The following is a 25116-nucleotide window of genomic DNA, read 5'->3' as shown; positions in this document are numbered from 1 at the left end:
TTTGAGTCCAATCAGCCTCTTGTGGCTCATTGTCATGGCAACAGAAAGTGTGTGTGACAGTTGGTATTAACAGAGGCAGCAATTACGGCTGCTGGAAGCTTTGTAGCAGCAGTAAGTAAGAAAAACTGCATCATATTAAATGAACTTTCTAAGTTACATAGCCTCCTTAGGGCCCAATCCTTAGTTTCCTTGCTTTTAAGATAGGTTTTAATGGCACTACACTATTTAAGCCTGGAGGACAATGTGCTCTTAAATTAATAATCCAATTGATTTCTCTAATTTCTGTCCTTTTCTTTATATCACCTTCTCTTAGGTTAGGTTGAATACATTCCAGGACTTTAAATTTAAACACGTGTTGGATTATGAACAATGTGCATAGCAAGCTCATTGTTTAAATAAGCATTCCCTGGTGCCATGGTGGTCTGCTGAAGGTTTTTCTTGCAGTTTGTTTTGTTTTCATTGGCAGCTTTAGCAGTTGTAACAGTGTTTATCTTACAAGTTTTCTTTTTATGTGCGATACAAACATATCTCTCAACTGCTGCCCTTTAGGTAGAGAGCTATGATTTTAGACTCCAGAAAAGCATTTCTGCTCTGTTCCACTTTGACCAAGACATTTCTGATTTCTACTCCTTCACTGGCCCAGTCACAGAGGTAATGTAAGGTGGACTTTCTCCTGCTCGACACAGTCAAAGGGCCATATGCCAGTAGCAGACACTGCTAAATGTCTTGTATTATCACAGGGCTATTTGAATTAGTTTAAGTTTGCCATTTTCATTTTTGTTTTATCAACAATTCCCTGCGGGGGCAGGATGTATGCACTGAGTCACAGTGAGGGTGAGATACAGTCATTCAGTCTGCCATCATGCTAACGGGTTGTGGGTTTGGGATTGCTGGCAATTGGGCCAGTGATTATGGTGAGTACTGTGATTCAGGATAAGTGGGAAGATACATGATTGCTGGAATTTTTCCTGCTGTTTGTGTTGCACGTTAAAAGGTAAGTGCTTGTGATGACTGGTGTCTGGTGCTTGTCTTCTGTTTTGATTGGAGAATACAAACATTTTTGGATGTAAAAAAACAAAAGGATTCTAATGCTTTCTTTAGACATTTATCAAAATTTCCTACTCACCAGTTTTTATTTTTTGGGTTAGATACTGTCACAATGAATAGTAGAGGGGGACCTTGGGATGATTTACTTGAGCTGTGTGAACTTAAATGGCAAATTAGATTAAATGCTCAAATATCAACAGGTTTGAATTATGGACTATCACTGGCTAGTGTTTTAAGGTTACATTCCTATGACGTCTAGCATTTTTTCTGAGTTATGTGAAGTCTGTCTTTTTTCTTTTTTGGGAGTATGTTCCTTTAACAAACTTATTTCGTGGACTCATGCTTGATGCAAATGACTTTGTAACTGGGGGCTTTGATTGATCTTGATTAGTCATATGACTGGGAGAGGAAGTATTTAAATGTGAGCATTGCATTGATTTGATTTTTTTGTATTCTGATGAAGTCTTGGCTACAGTCATTGAAAGTGCTCAATATTGTTTTGCTTTTTATACAATAACGTTTCCTGTGGTTTTTTACTGGCAGTCTCTGGGATTTGGTGTCTAGTTTCATTTTGGACTTTTTCACGGTTATTGGTTTGTTATGTCTTGGATGGAGAACACTTTGAGCTGGGATGAAGAAGATTTCTAGATACTTTCTGTTACTCCTTACTGTTATTGCTGAGTTGTCATGACCGTAGGCTCTGGGATCAGACAGAGGAAATAGTGCACTGTTTTGTTCCCTGATTGTTTTTTGAATTGATGTTACAAAAAATGCAAGAAGAGGAGTTTCTTCTGTGTTTTCTATATGTGGAACAAGCACTTGGTCATCCATTTGCATTTGTCTGCCTGACTACACTCTAATTAGTATCTTCTGTTCTGAGTGGCCCCTAGAAAAAAGATGTTGGTTTCTGCTTTTAAAGCAAATGCATTTTTTTCTGTGTTACAAGTTTGATTACTGGTTGGTTGTCTGAACACAGATGTTTGCTGATGTATATTGATTTATTACTCTGTTTTCTATTCATGGGGAATTTGTTTAAGTTAAGCATGTCACATTGCAATAAGGATGCATTTTTGATGCGGCTATATAATTATGCATCTGTTGTCATTAGAAGAATTGTAATTTTTTAAGTCATGCCAACCAAAAGGGCAAATGTAAGCATTATGCCCCCACCCCAAGAGATGCAAACTTATACATAATTCCACCACCCTCAGGACAGCAAATTTTTGCATAAGCAAATATTCTGTACTACAATTTCAGATCCTCTGCTAAAGCTATGATTTTTGTTAATATCCTACTACAATTGTAAGAGCTGAGAGGCTGACAGGTATGTCCTCTATCTTTCTCCCATTCAAGGGTTCTTCTGTCCCCTAAACTCATGTAGCTAACTCCAAGATCTGAATACCTAAGTGCATGCTATAAAGCTTGTCAGTCCAAGCTCATTTGAGTAAAATATCCTGTTGAATCAAGGCTTGGTTAAAAGCAATGCAATAAACTAAACAAATGCCATTCAGATTTTATTTTTGGTTTACTGCATAGACATTGAATAAGGAAGTAAAAATTGTTTGCTACGTAAGATCTTTGAACACAAAGTCATGTACTGCATAAGCTGTAAGGTAATTACCATTGCACTGTGCTCAACTGCCTTGCAGAGTTTATACCACTCTGGTTTGGGATGAATTTTTATCATACTAACTGGGCATCCAATATTCTAGTATTATATAGAAAGTAGATAGAGGTTAGCTCAGATCTGAATTGTTGTTTTTGCATGTGGTATAGTGTTCTTGGTATTGTTCAAATATACATGATTGAGAGTTTGATTCTGGTCATTTATAGCTTAGATTAAAACATTGAAGTACTGTTAGGGTGTTTTTTGCTTATGGTGTGGATGGTCCTGAGTGTTATCTGGGGCTGGTTAGCTTGATCCAGCAGTTGGTCCAGAGGGTTAAGGCTGTGAGCTGTAGTTCCTGGGTACAAGGTTTAATTCCCTTGCTCCTCATGTATCCACTGTGTGACTTAATCAGACATTCTTGATGTAACTGGCTCCTCAATGGTCCCTTGTATTGCAAGCCCAGTAACTATTTTTTGTCCTTTATTCAAGATTTGGAGGAAATGTGGAATGCCCTGAACTGTGTAAAACAAGCTTTTCATCAAAAAATGGAAGAAAAAAGCTTTTATTTTAATTATGCTTAACTGTTTTCAGCTGCATGTATAATCACCTGTGTGGTGATGCAGTGTTTTTATGTACTTTTTGTAGATCAGAGTGTGTGATGTACCTTTAAGAAACATTTTAGTCAGTGGGCACATGCATATAAGTACTGAACATGTGCAAGCAAGAGTACCATTTTGAGTGAGCAGCCAGAGTGTTAGCATGTATGAGTGCAGCAGTCTGTCAATTTGTTCATTTAAATCATATGTTCCTGCTATATATCCTGATCTGTTTGTGTGTAATAAACTACTTAAATGAACACCCAAGCCTCATCGTCTTATTCAGATACACAAGACAAGAGACATGGTGTCAGAATGGGATCAAAACCATGAGGCACACAGTTAGAAGTGGAAGAATATACACATGTGGATCATCCCTACTGCTCAAATGACTCACAAAGAGATCAGAAACTATTTCCACATATTAAACTCACTTAAATGATTTTTTAATCAATGTATATAAAACAAAGCATCCAAAATAATCAAAACAAATCTCTAATTAAGCAAAATGTCCAAAACTGTGACATATTGCTAAAAACATTCGAAATAATTATGAAAGCATTTGAAACAGCATCTGAATCACATAAAATGTAAAAAAAGGGAAAATGACCATGTTTCTTTGCTATGTATGACTTTTTGCATTAACTAAAGCTATTTGAAGTATCTGAAGTGTGGACATTGTTGGCAAGTGTGTGCAGGATAACTTTGCAGTTATTTTGCAAAGTACAGTTATTTCACAAAGTACAGTCTTTTAAAGAGATTTCTGTGCATTTCAATATTATTCCAAGTACCTAGTGTGTGTGCATGTTTGTACAAAATTACAAGGGCCAAGACTGTATTATGTTTAAACTATAATTTGTTGGCATGGCAGAAGGATGTCGTATACGCAGTCTACTTGTGTTTGATAACAATTTTGCAGAAAATTGGAGAGTTTGTGAGCAAGAATATGATATTTTCATACAGCCTGCTTTTCTGACAAATATGCACATACAAAGGCATTTATTCTGCTTAATTTAGGTGGGTCAGAAGCCATTGAAAGAGAGCGTTAATTTGTGTATGCACCTGCTGTGTTTGAAGGGAAGGGGAAGACCCTGAGTGCTTACAAAGTAAATTTCAACAAATGTGTAACGTGCAAATGAATATTACAATGGAAAGTCACTTATTTTACACAAGAGATCAAAAGCATGGTGAAACCTTTGCAACATATATAATCGACTTGAGCTACAAGGCTAAAACATGCAAATTTAGTGATCTGAGAAATTAGTTGATAAAAAGACAGGCTTGTGTGTGGTATTAAACATGATGCAGTTAGAAATATTTTGCTTTGAGACAGTGATGTAACATTAAATAAGGCCATAACGATTTGTCAGATATATGAGCTTACAGAAAAGCACTCAGATATGATTACAAATGAGAATAGCATTGGAAGATACTACAACAATGCTAATGTTGATAGTATGCGGCACAAGGTTAAAAGGTGCAGATCTAAAGGGTGTAGATGCTGCAGTAATACCTGGAGCAGCTTCAGTAAGTCCCAAGGTACATGCAGCAAAGCACAGGGGTGACTCAGCAAAATCAAAGAATGTGCCCCCACCAAGCTTCATAGTCAACTGTCATAATTGTGGTGGTAACCATGAACCTAAATGTGAGAAGTGCTTAGCTTTTGGTCAGCAGTGCCTTAAATGTAAAAAATGGAATAATTTCCAAAAGCTTCGTAAATCAAACAAGGCTCATTCTTTTATCAAAAAACAGCATTCAAAGATGCAAGTTGATCAATTAGAAAGTTGTGACCCTACTTTTTTATGTTGATGGTTTGTCTGTGCTTGGTGAAACAGTCAATGCAGTAGATTTGTGGACAAAAAATGAAATCCTTTGTACTGTTCGGATTACTGGGAAACCTGTTGAGCTCAAAGTTGATACTGGTTCAAAGTGCAATGTTATGTCAACAGAAATGTTTGCTAGAGTAAAAGCTGACGAGCTTGCCTTGAATACCAGACACAAATCAGCTCTTAGCTATCTTTAGGATACTGAGCATAGTGACAGGGCTTTGAGCCAGTCCATATAGGACATATTGTTTAGGTTTTGTATCCTTTTACTAAGGTATGTCTGTGTTTGTTGTAGTTGTTGCTTCTGTCTGGGAATATACATGCCATAGGGTGCATTATACTGGATGATTGGCCTAATAAAGACTGAGAAAAGGGGGGCAATGACACTCTTAGATCATGTCTCAATCCCTTAGTTTATATGTTATGTAATACAGAAGGGGGTTCTTATAACAGTGGAAATACATTGATCAAAAATTAAGCAACTGTCCACATAAGTTCCCAAATCATGATTAACTGTTTGAGCTCTCAGGGGTAAATTTTCAGTGTTGTAGTTCCCTGAGGTAGATGACTTTCCAAATGATATGATTATGCATTTTTTTGATTTTTAGTTTTAGTCCATGATTCTGACACTAGTTATTTGTTTGGAGAAAACCTCCCAACAGGATGACTAAGTCATTTGGGGAATTCAGTAGCTGCTCCTAACTTGTAATCATCTAAAACTTGTTCAGCCCTGTTGGCATTAGCTTTTACTTCAGAAAAGGGTCCCAAACAGTAAAAGTTCCAGCACTGAACCATGGGGGACTTCACTGGTGAATGGGCTATTTGCAGAGGTAGCTCCCCATAGTCTCCTGCATCCTATCAGTAAGCCAGATGGACAGTAAGTTTACTGTCACAAAGCAAAATCTTTCTCATTGTATCATTATTAAAAGCACACACAAGCTTGCCTAAAGAAGCTATTTAGCACAGAGTAAAATCACATATTTTTATAGTAAACCCAGCAGCAGTAAAGAGGAAGTTGAGTAGATAATTTCATGTTTCCTTTTTAAGATTATGGATGTCATAATAGAGAAAAGAGCTGGTGTGAATGATTTATTTTACTATGAACTCGCCTGTGGTTAACAGAATTAGGAACTATGTTACATGATTCATTTTATTATGATCACAACTGCAGCCAAGGGAAGAAGGGAGCTGGTTAGAGGATTCAGTAGAGGAATTATAAGCATGACTGTAGCCATGACAATGAAAGAGCTGATGGGAGGACTAGTAGAAGAATTTGGGATTAATGCAGCTATGGCAACAAGAGAGTTGGTGGGAGGATTTAAGAAGTCGGTGGTTGCTAATGAGACAGATTTGTATCTCTGAGGCTACCTCATCTATGTAATACACTTCCCATCTTTGAAAACATCACCAGTCCTTTGCTCTCTTTGAAAACAATTTGGATAAATGGATGGGGGACTGTAAAATTATCCCCAGGGTACTGCCAATGTCCTTTATTAAGAGAGACAGTCTGTAAACTGACTCCAGGCTCCAAAACCCCAAAACCCACTACCCTGATACTATTCCATCACATATCAGAATCAGAATCACATTTATTTGCCAAGTATGCACGCATACAAGGAACTTGACTCTGGTTTCAGTGACTCTCCAAGTATGAATTACATAAATGACATACATACAACTATTAGGTTCATAGGTTAGTACTAGACTAACTGCCCTTGTGAGCCATTGTAAGTCTAGACAATTATCCCTTATGAGACTCAAACCCTGCACCTTGTGTTTGTATGGCAAATACCTTAACCATTAGGCCACCTTCCCAACCCTAAACAATCAACTCTTGCAAGTCTCAAACCCAGGACCCACCACACCATAATTACAGCAATTTACCACTAAGCCATAGATAAGATTAAGAACAAGACAAGTGACATACATGCAACTATTAAGAATGAGACAAAAAGTAAATATACATATACATATGCATATACATACATGGTGCAAAGTGCAACTTAGTGCAAGAAATACTTAAATAAACTCTGAAAGAAACAAGTATTAACAATATGTAAACAGCACTGCAGAATCCTCGGAGGCTTGGAAAAAACAATATGTCAACCTAATAAGCTGAGTTTATGAACTTGATCTGTGTTTGGTGTGTATTAATCTGTAACACCTGGCTGATGGTAATACTTCAAAAAGACAGTGGCCTGGATGTGAAGTGTTGGTGATGATCTTTTCTGCCCTTTTCATGACTCTGGAATAGTACAGGTCCTGTAAGGAGGGCAAACTAGTACCAATGATATTTTCGGCAGACCTGACTATTCAATGCAACCTATTTTTGTCATGATTAGACAGATATCCAAACCACACTGTTATGGATGAGGTGAGAACAGACTCAATGACTGCTATATAGAACTGAATCAACAGTTCCTGTGGGAGGTTGAACTTTCTCAGTTGTCGCAGAAAGTACATTTGCTATTGTACCTTTTTTATGATGGACCCTACATAGGTCTCCTACTTCGAGTTCCAGGAGATTATAGATTCCCAAAAACTTGAAGGATTACACAACAGACGCAGCAGTATTAAATATAAACAGGGGGGATAATATTGTAGTACCCCAAGATTCATCCTTCTGTCCACTGTCATCTCCAGAGTTTTAAGAATGTTCATTTTCAGATAATTGTGACTACACCAAAGGGCCAGCTGCGCAACCTCCCATCTGTATGCAGACTCATCACCATTCCTGATGAACCTGATGATAGCTGAATCATCTGTGTATTTAATGAGTTTGACAGAGGGGTCATTAGAGGTGCATTCGTTAGTGTAGAGGGAGAATAGCAGTGGGGAGAACACGTATCCCTGGGGGGCACCTATATGGATTATGCAATAGCTAGATATAAATTTCCCCAGTTTCACCTGCTGTTTCCTATTGGATAGAAAATTGGTGATGCATTGACAGGTGGAAGCAGGAATGGAAAACTGGGAGAGTTTCAAGTGAAGAAGTTCTAGAAATAATGTATTAAATGCAGATCAGATGTCCTCAAACAGAATGCTTGCATATGTCCTTGGGTTGTCAAGATGTTCCAAGATATAGTGCAGGTCCATATTAACTGGAACATCCACTGGCTGGTTCTCTCAATAAGCAAACTGTAGGGGATCCAATGAGGGAGCTGTAATATCCTTCAAGTGAGCTAACACCAGCCTCTCAAATGTCTTCATGACTACCAATGTCAAAGCAACAGGCCTGTAGTCATTCAGTCCTGTTATAGTGGATTTTTTCGGCACTGGAATGACTGTGGTTTGTTTGAAATGTAAGGGAACTTCACACAACTCTAATAATTTATTAAAAATCCAAGTGAAAACAGCAGCCAGTTGATCAACACATGTGTTTAAACAGGAGGGTGAGACCCCATCTGAACCAGCTGCTTTCTTAATTTGCTATATTTTAAAAAAATGATACATATCATCAGTAGAGATAATTAATGCAGGCTGAATGTAAGAATGTGTGGAAGAGAGTCATATAAGTCTTTACAGTGACAGAGCTGGTAACAGTGTCATTTATAGCCTCAGGCTTATCAAACCTGCAGTAAAAAGCATTAAAGTCATCAGCCAGCTGGTAATTAGCTGCAGTATTGGGGGATGATTTCCAGTAGTTTGTAATGTTTTGTAGACCTTTCCACACTGATGCAGGATCATTGGCTAAAACAGTTTTTTCAGCTTTTCAGAATAGTTCTTTTTAGCCACTTTGATTTCTTTTGTCAGTGTGTTCCTTGCCTGTCTAAAAAAAGTGTTCTATACCCATTTCTACCGGCATCTTCCTTGGCTTGACGAAGCTGCTTAAATTTAGCAGTAAACCAGGGTTTGCTGTTGTTAAATTTTAACCAGGTCATAGTAGAGACACAAATATTTTCACAGAAGCTGACCTAAGGTGTTACTGTGTCTGCCAGTTCATGCAACTTAGCAGCAGAATCTTCAAAGACACTCCCATCTGCACAATCAAAGCAGGCTTGCAGCTTCATCTTTGCCTCAATAGTCCACCTTCTCTCAGTATTAATCAGAGGTTTAACAGATTTTAACTTGCTCTTATAGACAGGAAGCAAATGAATCAGACAGTGGTCAGAAAAGCCCAAAGCATCATGGGGGACAGCACGATAAGCATGTTTTAACACTGTATAACAATGATATCTGGGAAATTATGATATAATACTGAATTAGTATGAATTAGGAAGGGATTCACATCTAGATCAGGGGAGGTCATCGTGCCTCTTTACTCATCCCTCATCAGGCCCGTAATTGAGTACAATGCCCCTTTTGGGATGTACCTTACCAGACACCTGCAGCAACTGGAAAGACCCCAAACGTACCTCACCAAGAGGATCAAAGGGCTCAAACAGATGCCATATGCTGTCTGGTTAAAGAAACTCCAGCTCTACTCAGTGGCATACCGCCTGTTCAGAGGCGATCTGTGCCTGACGTATAAAGCCATGTGCAACCCAGAATTAATGGACATGCTGCACCTCAGAAAATCCAAATCCCATTGAGCTACGCGCTCAAGAGACTTGAACCTCAGCACTGAAATAAATAGGACATGCTGGAGGGACAGATTCATAACCCAGAGGCTCCCTTCACTCTGGAATAAAATCCCAGTCCAGGTTAGGCAGAGTCCCTCATTGACTCTCTTCAAGAGGAATCTTGATGTGTGGATGGGAGATCGTAGGTTTACCCCGGGTATCACTTCTGTGTCACTGTTAGACAGAGGCACAGTATACTAACCTCGAAAAAGGGCATAGCAAAATAAATTTAAAATGGGTGGCAAAAGCCAAACACATTCTGGCTAGGCTTATAAATGCCCTAGGGCAGATAGCCTAGTATTTACCTATGAACCTATGAACCTATATCTTAGGTATTACTGGCTAGGCTATGAATATGCTCTCAGTTTAGAAATTGTCGAAGAGAAGAGGTGTTTCATTTAAAAACGATGGATAAACATATTAAGATCTATGAAAGAAATAAACTACAGAAAGTAAATAATGCCCACAATTTTGGAAGTCTGATAAAACAGATGAACACTATATTCAAGACATTTAACAGAAATGAATGTGATATAAGTAAATAGGATATATTACTGTACAGCTAAATTAATAGCAGGTAAAGTCTTACCACAAAACACAGAGCAATAAGGAAAATGAAGGTAAGAAATAAAACGCCATCATGGAAGCACTGAATAGAGAAAACTATAAAGTATTTAAGACATGAAGTGTCATTGTTGGAAGAATGTGCAGGAGGGAACAGATCAACAAAAGGCAAGATAGGCATGTTAAAACCAACAAACAATATCAGAACAGAACAGGATCTGTCATGCACTAATTCAAATAATAAACTAAAGATATCAGCACACGCAGAACCATTTAGACGATATGCAGATAAATGAAAAGGAATAGCACAAAATAAACAATTCACTGATGACCCAAAAATGTTTTATAGAGGACTAAGAAACAAAGCAAAAGGAATAGAACCACCATTAATAAAAGAAGGAATAGACTCATTTTGGAGAAATATGTACGAAGACCCTGTGGAACATAATAAAGATGCTGAATGGATAGAAAAATTAGAAGAAGTATGGAATTCAAATGTACAGGATAAGAAATGGGATGAAGTTGCAGCCAGAGAAATTAGTACCTACCTATGAACCTATATGCTTAGATGGGAGATAGGAAATTCACCCCGGGGATCACTTCTGTGGCTCTGCTCGACAGTGGCACAGGAAAATAATTTTCTTGGGTGGCGAAAGCCAGGGTACTTTTGACTAGGCTTATACAGGCCCTAGGGCCAATAGCCTAGTACCTACCTATGAACCTATGAACCTCAAATAAAATGCAGTACCTAAATTCTAGCCAAAAGTATTAAACATCTTTATACAAACACTTAAGCCTGAGTAAAAATTATATATTCATCCATAACAGACAGCAACCTGGTTAACAACAAGAAATTTTTACTATTCCTTAAGAGTGAATATGTAAGTCTCCCTAAAACCTCTTGACTAATAAATTGCCTTCTGATGATGTACAAACTCTATACTGAAATTAATGCAGATTGAGTTTATAGTCATTTAGAAAAAAAATTCAATCATAACAATAGAACAAAAGGGTAACAAATGAAAATTATATGGAACTAAGGATCATTTATTGATAAATAAAACAATACAGAGCTGTAAAAGAAGGAAGTCTCTAAGTATGGCATGGATAGATCACAATAATAACATCCCACTATCGTGGAGAAAGGAGTACTTACAAATGTATAAGATACATCATGCATTGATCAATTATATTATAGTAACCATGAAACAGTGGCAAACTACTTTGCAATTAAGCCATAACAAAGGGCAAATTATTATCCCAAGGATACAAATTCAAAGGGGATATTCCAGGGTGATTCCTTGTCACCGCTGCTCTTAACCCATTAAGCTGTTTACATAACAGATAAGGTGTTGATTAAAATTTGGCTCCCTGGAAACAGCCTTGCTTAAAAGCTCCTAATCTTTTCATGGATGCTTAAAGTATAGTTCATCAGATGAGTGGTTAAAACTTTCTCACATGATATAACAATGTTACTTGGTCTTGATAGATGTGTAAAAACAACATATAAACAAGAAAATTGCAGTCCAAGAAAATATCAGTCTGGCACAGAAATGTGATATAAAGGAGCTTGAAGAGGATAGTGTGCATAAATACCTAGGAACTGATAAAAGATCTACAATGATACATGAAGAAATGGAAATAAAATGAAGTAAGGAATACTTCAGAAGACTAAAAATAATATTGAAAACATCATTGACATCTAGGAATAAAGTCCAGGCTAAAAGCTAATTTGATCTTCCTTTTCTAACTTACAATTTTGAATTGACTGACTGACCTCAAATGGTATTGGATAAGTTGGACAGGAAAACAAGAAAACTGCTTCATGCTTATTAAATGATGCATAAAAATAAGTTTATACCAAGATTATATATCCCTCACTCTGAAGGAGGTATGGGCCTCCTCAAAATTGATTACATGTTTAGATCTGCAGTCGTGAGACTGCATACATATCTGCCAATCTCATAATGAAAGCTAAGCTTTAAAACATGAGGAAAATAATTCTATGATGACCTACCTGTTTAGTTTAGAATACTGGTGTCAAGTGGGAATGGAAATCAAACTAGAAGTAGACAAAAATCAGACAGCAAACGAATGTTGCCAAAAAACAAAAGAATATAAGAAGGATCAGATGAGAAAGAAAGAAATGTGAAAAAGCCAGAAATATAGTAGCAAGTATAGAGATCTCCTGGAACAACCTCATGTTGATCAAGATATGACACAGGGATGGTTAAGAAGAGATGAGTTGAAAACAAAAGATGTAAAGTTAGTAATGGCAGCCTAGGATAGTGGGCTATGTACATTTTGGTTTACAGAGTCCATTGAACATGTGGGAGAAACAGAAAAATGTAGGTTCTCTAAAAAATAATTGGAAACTGTCACACAACTTGTTGCTGGCTGTGATGCACTCCTGTCAGAGGACCCGTAAAGGCACAATAAAGTGGCAAGAGTTTTGCATTGGGGTTTGTACAAACACTGCAGTATAGAAGTAGCTGAGAAACACTGGATGCATGCACCACAAAGCATTATAAAGAATGATGAAGTGTATATCACATGGGATCACCCATTACCAATATTTAAAAGAACAGATGTGATAAAACAAGATATAGTAATCCATAAATAAAAAACAGCATTAATCATTGAAATTGCTACACCTAATGATTACAGCATGTTACATATAGAGAGACAGATAGCCATAAAATATCATGATTTGCAGACAAAAATAAGAGCAATGTGGAAAAAATATTCAGACATTTGCAATAGTACTAAGAGCAATGGGTCTAATAAAAATAATTTACAGTTGTACTTTTATGATACCAATGCATGTAACTTGATATGAATTGCAGAATGGGTTATTTCTGGCCACACTGTGGGTGCTGAGAAGAGCACTTTTGGCTAACATCAGCAAGTGAAACCATACTTAATTCATGAACTTTAATTATACCTTGAATTAGAAATGGAGTCACTTCCTGTCATGGTATTAGAAATCCAAAAAACTAGTAAAAATTAAACATAAAGGTCATACATCTATAGTTAATAGCTGTCTATAAGGGGTACATAGTACAGGCAAAAATAAGTATCCTTGCCAGATCGTCTTCTGGAAATTAAATCTCTGGGGAATGATCTAAGCTATAGTTCTCAGTAGTTTAAAAAATTAGAGACAGAAAATTAAATTTTCAAGTACCGTAATAAATATACTGAACAAAGAATAGAAAATATTTTTGGTGTCTTCAAAAACTATCAGCATAAGATATCAAGCATTCACTAAAATGAGGGAAATGTAGCAAATGCATTAGATATAATACTCACAAATAATTTGCAATCTAAATTTAAAACTGAAATAAATATTTATAATGCAGAAAGAGAAGGTCATTGTGTGGTTTAAGAATTACAAAGATGTTAGCCTTTTTCCACTTAACTTGCATATATAATGCATTATTTAAATTTAACATTCACCAGTTCTATAAAATGGAGATAAACAATCCCTTTAGTATCATATATACTTACACTGATAAATCATCACTGCCCAGGGACTTTATTTTAAATGCACATAGCATGCCTGCAACTTTCTCCACTTCAGTTAGCAAAGACAAGATCAGGCTTTACTGATTATCTGTCAAACACAGTATCTCCCTAAATATTTCTTCATCTGACCTACCTGGCCCTCTTCAAGAACTTCCTGAGAAAATAGATCCTCATAGTAACCTATACATCCATCCAAGTCTTCCTTGAGGTTGTCATACATTATTCCAGTCCAAGAATGACTGACCTGTTATGATCTTCTTAAAAGTCTGGACCCTTAGTCTTACAGCTAAACACTTTTGAGCTGCTCTGGAAGAATTAAAGCATCATTCCCAATCAGCATTCCTAGCATTTTTTAAATCCATATCAATTACTGTGTGTATATTATTGTTTGATGTCTGTCTTTCATATTCCCAACCACCTTGTCTAAGATGTGGAATCTTCTCTAACAAATTCAGTTGGCCCTCAGCCATGAGAAAATATTTGCCAAACAATGTAACCTTCTTGGCAATGTACTATTTTAATGCTAGGCACAACTCCTTTAAAAAAAAATCCCATCTTAATTATAGTACTACCCTTCCATGCCAGACTTTCTTGTAAAGCCTCAATCGGCTTATTAAGTCAGGTTGTGAATTCATTTCTTTTACATTAACATAAGTTAAGACTCCTAGCCTTGATGCCTTGGAAACTTTCTTGGGAGAATATTATATTGACAACAGCATGAACTGATAAGGCTATTGGGTCTGCTTCTTAATCTCCTCCCAGATAATGATGTTCTAAAATTATTAAAATCTGGTCCAGTTTTGAAAAGCCCTCATACAAAGGAAATCATTTGATGATCTCGTGCTTACATCTGCCAACTCCACTGTTTTCAAGTGTTTTTTCAACCATTTACATAAATTTGGAAGAAACCTTGTATGGGGACCAGCTCGAACATCTTCTTGCCCAATAACTGCATTCCCATTTCCTACAACCCGAAGGAGACCATTTGTGAATAATATCCATTCCTTTAATATTCTGGAGACTCTCCACCCATAGACTCCAGCAAGAACTATATGTTAATCAAAGTAATGTGAAGCCCCTACAACCAGCTTTTAACAACCCCATATCAGCCAAGACTATATTTTATTATTCTCTTCGATTAATCATTTTCTTGACATTATTTTTACCACTCTGATTTTTCCTGTTGGATAACTGATATAAATACCCAGGAATACCCATTTTTCCAATCAGTTTGGCTGTTCATGATTTGTTGGATGTGTTTCTTGCAACATAAGAAATGTGAGAGTTAATTTCTTAATATAAATAAATATTTGACAATGTTTAATAGTGGAGTTCCACCCACTGAAATTTCATAATGTTCCCTTAAACACACTTCTTTTTTTTACTTGTAAAGTAAGTGAAACCCTGTTTGCTCTTCTTTTTTTTTCTCTTCATTAACATGAGTCTATGCAAGTTAATTAGTCCAGTATAATCAATAGCACACAGATAAAGCTATGCAAAACAAGCTTCCAAGGTGGAAGTAATAATCCTCTTTTCAAATGAAGATTTAATACAGTTAATTTAGGTTCCCTATTATATGAGCAAAGACGCATTTGAAAGAATGCGTCTTGATCAAACTTGAAAGCACAAAATGGCAAAATACCGAAACGACATATAAGCGAATTCTTTCCCTGGGAAAAAAATCTCTTGGCTGCCTTCGCTATTTTGCCATTTTCATCACTGAAGTGCAATCTTGGAGTTGGTATATTTAATTAGGGTGTGTGTGTGTGGGACAGGCCCCCACATGGGGGGGTGAGGGTGAAGCCCCCCACTTTATATAGTGTTTTAAAGTTTTTTGTTTTTTTTTTCTTTTTTTGGAACAGTGATTTTTTTTTCCCTGGGGAAAAGAGATCGCTGTCCTAAGTGTTTGGAATTGTAAGTTTTCGCTTACATAGGGTCGATAAATCAGCATTTGCTTTTTAAGCATTCGCTGATTTAATATAAACCCTTAATTTAACACCCACAGTCACTAATGGAAACAAGCTAATCCTTGTGTCCTGTAATCTTGGGACATTTCCAATATCACACAAGTAAAATGTATTAAGTAGATAGCTGTTTGGATATATCTGTCCTTATAAATGTATATCTTTTTAATAAACCTGGGCATTTCTCCTTTAAGTTAAATGCATCAGCCAGGCTTGAATGAACCTATCTATAACTTTATAATGAACCTGAACAATCCAGTATAATAATGTACTAGTAAATTCTAACACCCTGTATAAATCAACTATGTGAATCGGATAATGAGAAGTTAAAAAATAAGGCCTGATACTGTTTTTTTAACTAATATCTGTCAAACTATGTAAAGGTTAAAAATAAAAATTTGGGCAGAGCATTATTTAGTTTCATATAAACAAATATGACTTACCTTTAGTTAAATTCAGCTTTCTTCTTTACTACAGTCATATAATGAGCAAAACAAAAATAAATAAATACCATATTAAAGATTTTTGCAAAATAACCGTGATATCCATATACATTAGAAAATGAGCATGCAATCTCAATATAGTGTAAATTTTGGCTCTAAGGATTTTTTTTGCAATTAAATAGCAGTAAAAAGCTGTTATCAATCCACTCATATAGATGTAATTAATAAAGTTCACTAGACAGCATCATTATCATCAGAAACCCCCTTTTCCTACTTAATATGGCAGTGTAGTGTCGAATGTAGCCATGCATCTCGATACACAGCCATTTTACTGCCTTTTTTGACAGCCATGCCTGTCACAGCTCTTCTCTCATCTAATTATTCGCTGTTTTGGCTGGGTGTCCTTGTATACTCTTACTTTCTTCCTGTTTCTCCCAAATTGCTTCATCAAATACCCTTCTGCTTTCCTTCATATGTGGCCAGAGCGTCACAATCTGTTCTTCGTGACCTTATCTACAAATGGGGTTACTTTGGTTTGTGCTCTGATGTCCTCATTTCCTCATCTGTCCTATAGTATACATTCTTCTTCCTCTCTCAGGCACTTTATCATTACCACCTCAAGCCTCATTGGCTGCTCTATCACCACTCCATAGGTTTCTGTGATGCGCAGCAGCATTAGACACATCACTGTTTCATACACCTTAGTTTTCATTTGTTTTTGGTATTCTTCTGTCAAGCAGTACCCCTGACTCTGTATTTCTTGGCCGCAGCACCTCTAATTCTTGCCTTGACCTCCCATTTGGATGCTTATTTTAACCACACCTGCTGCTAGATACTTGAAGCTACTAAGCTGCTTAGCTATTTATTAATTTCCCATTCTATTTCAGTTTCAGCTTTTTCTCCCCAATCCAGTTTTCTGCCATGACCGTTGTCTTTTCTGTACTCAGTTTCATTCCATGTGCCTTCAGTTTTGCATTTCAACCCCTAACATTTAATGAAGTTCTTGTAAAAAATTCTGCTTGAGGACAACTTAAATGAGACAAACAAAAAATAGATTATTAATGTATCTCTTTAGTCAAATTCCATTTATAAAGCCAACATCTTCAATTTGACACTTTCATGCAGTTGCTTGGATTCAGTTTCATCTCTTAAGTTTTGAACCAAGCGATTATTGAATATGCAGATCGACTTCTTAATGTCATCTGTCCACTTCAGTTCTACCTTCATGATATCCCATGGGCGTAATAACCCTGCTCATTAGTCCTAAAGAAGATTAATTGCTTTATAATGCCACCCATGCCTGAATACATCTTCAAATGCAGCAGTTATAAGTTTCATGAGCTCATTAGTGCATTTTAGTTAGGTTGCAGACTGGGAGTTGTTAGCCATCATCTCAATATCCTTCCTCTCAGGCATTCCTAATATAAAAGGATGAAAGGTTTCAAGTAAATCCGATGTCCTTACTTACTTTATGAGGGTGAAAAAGGTATATCCTTAGCTGCTTCTTGCTGTCCCCATATTCACAGATTAGACCCACCAATCTGCCTTAATTTTACAATTGCTTCTTCTGACTCCATAAATGTTACCAAACTACTAGGCAAAGACTTACTTATCATTGTAGGCTAGACTACCTTAAATCTGCCTCTAACTTGTCAGTGTTGTTGCAATGCTAGTAAAAACTGCTCTATATTTCTTGATGAATTCTAACAGTACACTCCATGCCCTGCAATGGCAAAACATTTTCCCAGTAACCAAAAACAGCAAAAATACCTTTTTTTTTCTTTTAATGAGCTAAAGTCAGATATGATGACTGATGTACCTCATCATTCTCATGCTTAAATTCAGAAGGAAAAAACCTGAGTGAGCTCCGTCTAGCTTCATTACCTCTCTTACCCGAGTAGTGAATTCTATAAGCTTTCCCATCATGCAACTTAATCACTTCCTTCTATGTGCTTGTGGTCAAGCTGAAATCCAAATTTTGCTTTCTTCCTCTATATAGTCAGTCATCTTCTTGAATATGTAATTTTTCAATCAGTGACTGCATAGTTCCTATCTAACATTTACCTGATGGGGCTCAGAAATAAGTTTTTTAAGTGGATACAAGTGGAGGTTTTAAATCATTCTCTATGTTTTTAGCACCCTTATCAGATTTCTCCATGAAATCAGATACTTGACTCATTTTAGTGGGCAAGGCCATTATTCAGTCTGAGTGGTCCAATGTTTCATTTTCCTTTGTTTTGTTGCAATCCTCTTGAGTATCTCATATTTTAGAATGACCTTGTCTGTTTAGAAGTTCAGACATTCCAACTGCTCCTTAGATATAGATATATATATATATATATATATATATATATATATGTGTGTGTGTCTACTACGGTTGATTGAAAATGAAATTACTAGGACCACTTCACTGAAAGCTCACTTGACTGAAAACTCACTTGACTGAAACTCATTTCATTGAAAGTCATAAATGGCCTTTTTTCCCACTGTAATGCGACCCTGGAGTTAGTATATAAAGTAAGGTGGGGTGTGTGGGGGGGGGCGAAGCCCCCCACATATCTTGGTAATATATTCTCGTTTGGAAACAGTTATTTATTGCACTTGGAAGTATCACTGTGTATAGTTTAAAATGTTTATAATATGTGGGAGCTACACTCCCCACTCTCCCCAATTTGGAGGGCTATGCCCCACAACCCCTCCCTTACTTTATATACTAACTTCAGGGTCACACTACAGTGGGGAAAAAGCCATTTATGACTTTTAACGAAATGAGTTTCAAAGAAATGAGTTTTCAGTGAAGTGAGCTTTCAGTGAAGTGGTCCTAGTAATTTCATTTTCAGTCAAGTGAGTTTTCAATCAACTGTAGTTGACCTATACATATATATATATATATATATATATATATATATATATATATATATATATATATATATATAGATATATGTACTTCCCCACAGCAACTGGTGCACGGACTGAACCAATAGTACTCAGTCAAACACATAAGTTCAACAAATAATTATAAAAAGACCAGCACTCCACTTCTTTAAATTTCACAACGGATTTATTATTCTTCCACAACATCAAAACAGTATGACAGAGAGATGCATTAAAACAGTAGGCCCGGTTTTACCATTAGCGTCATCAATGCTAGCAGGCATTTTCCATCCAGCAGGTTAAACACTATTTAATTTAAAGCGACAACACCACTTCCACAAGACATCCCCACACATAGTCTTTTATACAGGCAAATATGCATATATTAATATAGCCCCAGTGTTGTGTCCAAGACTAAGTCATTTACATCTGTTAATATCTCAAATGTGTTCTCCATTAGACAGTTAATTACATGTAATTCATTGTCTCCTTAGAAATAACAATAACATTTGACCACCCATTAGCAGCAACTAGACTGATAAAACGTCTCCAAAGCAAGTTACAACCTAATACATGATGGCATTAATAGCTTCATAGCCCCTGCCATCACTGATGGCATGGTGACCTATACTGGGATTTACACCAATGCCTTGTATAAGCATCTATACAGATGTACTGACTCAGTTGTACCTGATAGAATCAAAACAAGATCCTCAAGAAAGAACAAGTCTGCCTGGTGGACATCCATCACTAAAAGGTTATACAAAAAGAGAAAGAAATTGCTGTCCAAGAGCACAAAGGAATAGTTTCTAAACTGGAAGCATTCCCTCATTGGTTTAAACAAGCAAATAAGACATCTAGGCATTCTAAAGCTAACTACGACTCCAAATTAGCCTCTTTGCAAAGTATAGCCATAAGACCTTCTTTAGCTACATCACAAACCTTAAAGGAAAAACCCACATCTGCACAGATCTGGTTGTTAATAGCACCACATATACTGAACCCACAGAAATAACCAACCTACTAGCTGCCAGGGTCAGTGAAAATCCTCCTCCCCCCGTCCCCACCACATATCCCTCAAAGCATCCCTACCACCTGCCCTCCACCTAGTAACTCCAAGGAGGAGGTCGTAAACGCACACTCCAAAGCCAAAAACACAGCATCTGAGGGATGTGATAATATCCCAGGATGCATTCTAAATGGGTTAAAACAGGAACTAGCTTCACCACTGGGTAATTTTTTTAACCACAGTCTAAGTACTGGTTTTGCACTCGATGAATGGAAAACAGCAACCAATATGCCATTAAATAAAGGAGGCACCTCCACCAACCCTGTGAAATGTAGACATATAAGGCTGACCAGTCTGATCTTCAAGGCTATGGAAAGAATAATCATGGACCTTATCAATAAAGGTATAGGAGACCTCCAATCACTCAACCTGACCCAGTTTGGCTTCATTGAAGGGAGATCTTGCCTCTTGAACTTGGTTGGCTTCTTTGAGACAGTCACCAAAGCTTTGGATGAAGTCAAATCCATATATGGCCTACCTGGACCTGGCCAAGGCCTTTGACACAATTCCTCATTCAAGCATCATTGACAAACTCAACTAGCTGGAGATCAACACTTAAATTGTCTGGTGGGTTGCAAATTGCCTCACCGACAGAATGCACACAGTCAAAATAGGTGACTCTACCTCCACCAGCAGACCCGTAACCAGTGGTGTTACATAGGAATCTGTGTTGGGGCCCTTATTGTTTAGAATCTACTTCTCAGATATACAGGATAAAACAAAAGGCCTATGGCTGACAAAGTTTGTTGATGATTGCAACCCGGATACATTCATCGAGTCCCCAAATGAATCAACATCCTACAAGAGGGATTTACAAAAGCAAGCAACTGGTGCCAAAGTCATGGGCTAAAACTCAATGCAAACAATGTATTTTAATCTCCTTTGGCAAGGGTGATGTCCCTGCAAATTACCACATTAATAACAACACCCTAAGCATGCAATCAGTGGTGTGAGATTTGGGCACACAGGCCGATAGCAACCTTTCCTTCAACCACCACTTCTCTACAGTGGTAAGAAAGACTTTCTACATCACCCCTCCTCATAAGTAAGGGTATTGCATCCAGAACAAAAGAGGTTATAACCCCTCTATACTCCTCAGTCATCAGGCCAATAATAGAGTACAACCCTACCTTTGGTATGTACCTTACCAGGCAACTGCACTAACTGGAAAGGCTTCAAAAGTTTCTTACAAAGAAAATTCAGGATCTTCAGCATATGTCATATGTTGGCAGACTGAAATCACTGTTACTATACTCTGTCTCACAGAGGTGACCTCTGCCTTACATATAAAGCAATCTCAGATCCAGCTCTAATGGGAATGCTGCACATTTGTAAATCAAATGGTATAAGATGTACTTGCTCTAGAGAACTCATCCTAGAATGTGACATCAACAGAACTTGCTGGAGAGACAGATATGTCTCACAGAGGTTATCTCTCCTTTGAAACAAAGTTCCAGTTCAGGTGATTTAGAGCCATACTTCTCAATCGTGCTGAATTCCTTAGAATTTACCAGTTTTGAGGACAAAATAATAGGGTGCCAAGAATTTCCAAGTGGCCCCTTTAATTCATGATTTCATTTTTATTTTACTTACAATTTTAAAGTACAACTGATGTTATCACGTCATCACCAGTGTATTCTGCAATGTCATTTGCAGGGACATGCATAATGACATCAGCTTTGTGAGTTAATACCTGACTGCCTGTTGGACTCTTGGAGATGTGGGAGATTTCAAAAAATAAAAAAATCTTCAGTTATTTACAGACGCAGCCCGTCCATGACTTGTGGCACAGTGGCAGCCAACCAATGATTAGGTACATGTGTTTAATCTGTGTTTGAATAACTGAAAAGAATTAAGAGGCTGAAAGAAAACAGCGGCAGTCCACAACCAAATGTGTAAATATTATTTGTTGAAACTCTGAAGAGATAGAGAAAAATAACATTCTTTTAAATAACACAGGGGATGGGTAACATTTATAAGTTTTGTTGCTTTTCCTTTTTGCTATTCTTCTAGGGCGGACGAAGAGATGATGTGTGGGTAAGAAGACAGGGAGAAAGGTAACACATTCTAAAGCACTGATTTTTGTATTCCAGTTGGTGGTTATTTCAGGTATGATGAAATACTGACAGGACTGCTATAATAAACTTCAATGTTTAATGTCTCCTTTTATCTTTTGAGATGGCAGCATACTTGTTTTCTTGCCTGTATTATCACGTTTTTCCTAAGAATAAATAATTGACGTATGACTTTGTAGTTGGGGATTGGAGTATTTCAAGTGTATTTGGAGATTGCAGACAATGAAGTAAAGGTGTAGTTCTATAAAAAAAAAAAAAAACTAAAACTGTCACCTTACATTATCAAGCATATTTAGAAAAAAAAGTTTAAACTGTCATTCTGTGACTTAAGAAAAAAATGTAATTTGGCTGCCACTGCTTTTCAAACTTTTGTTGTTTTAAAAGCAGAAAGAAATGCTTAGTATGGGTACTTTAGCTGTCTGGATTTCTAGAATATGGTTCATGTCCCACGCTGTTGCTTATATTTTCACATACCACATAACATTTATTTAAAGGCATTATTTCCATAGTCCTGTGAATGGGTTGCTCAATTGTTCCCCTCCTACTGATCAATGGTGGTTTTCACCTGCTCTAGCAACTTCATGAATCTGGCCACTAAACAATAAAAGGAAACAATCATCCTGAAAGAAAAAGGACTAAAAAAGCATTATTTCCATAGCCCCTATGAATGGGTTGCTCAGCCATTGCCCTCCTACTGGTCCACGGCAGTTTTTACCTGCTCTAGCAACTTCATGAAACTGGCCACTAAACAATAAAAGGAAACAATCATCCTGAAAGAAAAAGGACTAAAAAAGCATTGTAGTTGCACCTGAGTTCCACAATATTTTGGGCGTATCCCTGTATTAAGTGCATTGTGTACTTTGTTAACTGTAGGCCAGGGAAGGCAGCTGCCCCCCCCCCCCCCCCCCATTCACAAGCTAACATTTATTGTCATTTTTAATTACAAAAATCCTTAATATACAGTCACATACCCTTTAATAGTTGTTCCTGACTCCCAGCTAAGCCAAACACACTAAAGTTAACATAGTGGAAATACACAGCACAAGGTTTCTGAATTGGCTAAACAGCACATTGTAGGCGATAGAGATATTACTTTTGTTCTGTACGATCCTGCATATATTTCAACAAAAAACAGAAACTAACAGGCAAGGTACCTTTTATCCAAACAGACATACATATAACCAGTCTGTGAATTGAATGATTGTTTTTTGATTGACTCACTCCTACCCGACTCCTCCCTTATCTGCTCAGCACACTCCCCACAAGAGTTCCAACACAAAATGCAATTATCATTCCAAGACATTGAAAAGTACCTCACCAGCCACCAGCTCATCCTAAATCCAAATAAGACCAAGCTCATAATTTTCTCTACTAAATCTTCCAAATTCAGTACCCAGTCCCTCTCCATACTATCTAATAACAGTACAAAAATCAAACTCACCAATCAGACCAAGCTGCTAGGGGTAACCATAGATGACTCACTAAAATTTTATAAACACATCTATCTGACCATCAAACAAATCCACTCTAAACTAGGCACTCTATACAGGGTTAAACCTTACCTTACACAACAAGCTAGACTGACCACTGCAAGATCCCACTTGCTATCCACCCTCCTATACTCCTCTAAAGGTCTTTACTAACCTATCAAAAAACAACCTAAATAAACTAGACTCCTGCTATAACAAATAGCTAAGTTTGTCACCAACCAATCCCACAGAGCACAGCACTGCACTGCTCTTCAACAGCTCAACTGGCTAGAACTTCCCAACCTATTATTACTAAAACAACTTTCACTTGCCCATAAAATCATATTCAACCCTACCGACTGCCCAGCTCTATCAAACCTAGTCCAGCCCAACACAAACTGTAGACTCCTCAGGTCACCCAGTCTCACAACTATCACGGAGACTCCCTCTATTCCTATAAAATAGCCAAAGATTAGAACACCCTTCCTCAACAGATAAATAAAAAGCCCAACCCGTTTGCCTGTTTTTTCCACTCATCTCACATATGTTAGTCCAAATAGTGCTCATCCCACATAGGGCTATCCCACTATCTGTCTTATCTTTATTAATTTTTGTTCCTTCAGATGACCTAACTTGTAAAATACATGACCACTTTTGGTCTTTCAGAAGTGACTCACCTTGTAAAGCTACATGACTTATGTACCTCATATATAGTTTTAGAAAAAAAAAAAGTATTCCTGTATGCCTGAAACATGCATGTTTGTATTGTATCCTGTTATTATATTTTGCTATAATATTTTTGTTAAACTCATTTACATATTGTTAGCAATGTACTACTTAAACTATGTTTACTGCTTGTACTTTAGTAATGTTCTTTTTGTTGCGGATCTTTTCTCAACCCAGTCAGACACTACCCAGTTAACAAATGTAAATAAATAAATAAATTTATCAAAATACCGACAGGCAGTGTTACTTTGATGTCAGCTGTGTACGCTTCTATACCACTTAACTGAACGCAGTGTGTTGTTTGGGCAGATAGCAGAGCCTCATTCATAATATGTCATCCCAAGACTGTTTAGAATAAATAGGTTTGTAATCTAGCAGGGACAGCAGCTGTTTGCTGCTTGTTAATGGAAGTGCCATTTTACAGTGATCGACTTACTGTTTTTGTGAAATGATATATTAATTTAATTGTATAAAGTATTTTAATTTGCTGTCATAGTTGGTTTACATTCTGTTAATAAGGCATAAAGTTAGGAGAGCAACATTGAAGAAGTCTGTCAGCTGTCCCATTGGTATGATAGTTTTTCTTTAAGCATAATTACATTTTCTTTCTAGTTTTGTGTCGTAGTCATTTAATGTTGTTTGGAGACGGGACTTCTTTAATTAAAATGTGTATATTTTGAAGGGCATTGCTTTCTGATGAGCAAAACGTATGAAACCCAAATATATTTACAGGCATTTATTGTGTCAAATTAACATTGATTGACTTC

General features: G+C 37.0%; 1 protein-coding gene across 1 annotated transcript in view; it reads left to right on the top strand.

The window, feature by feature from the left end:
* Positions 1-25116, top strand: part of LOC122802509 (gamma-aminobutyric acid receptor subunit gamma-3-like) — a 934322-nt gene that overhangs the window by 674964 nt on the left and 234242 nt on the right. The gene's annotated exons all lie outside the window — the stretch shown is intronic.

Source organism: Protopterus annectens, chromosome 5.part0 (assembly GCF_019279795.1).
Source record: "Protopterus annectens isolate FY-2018-M chromosome 5.part0, PAN1.0, whole genome shotgun sequence".
Classification (NCBI taxonomy): Eukaryota; Metazoa; Chordata; order Ceratodontiformes; family Protopteridae; genus Protopterus; species Protopterus annectens.
Note: the sequence above shows the minus strand (reverse complement) of the source record. Positions and strands in the feature narration are given on the sequence as shown.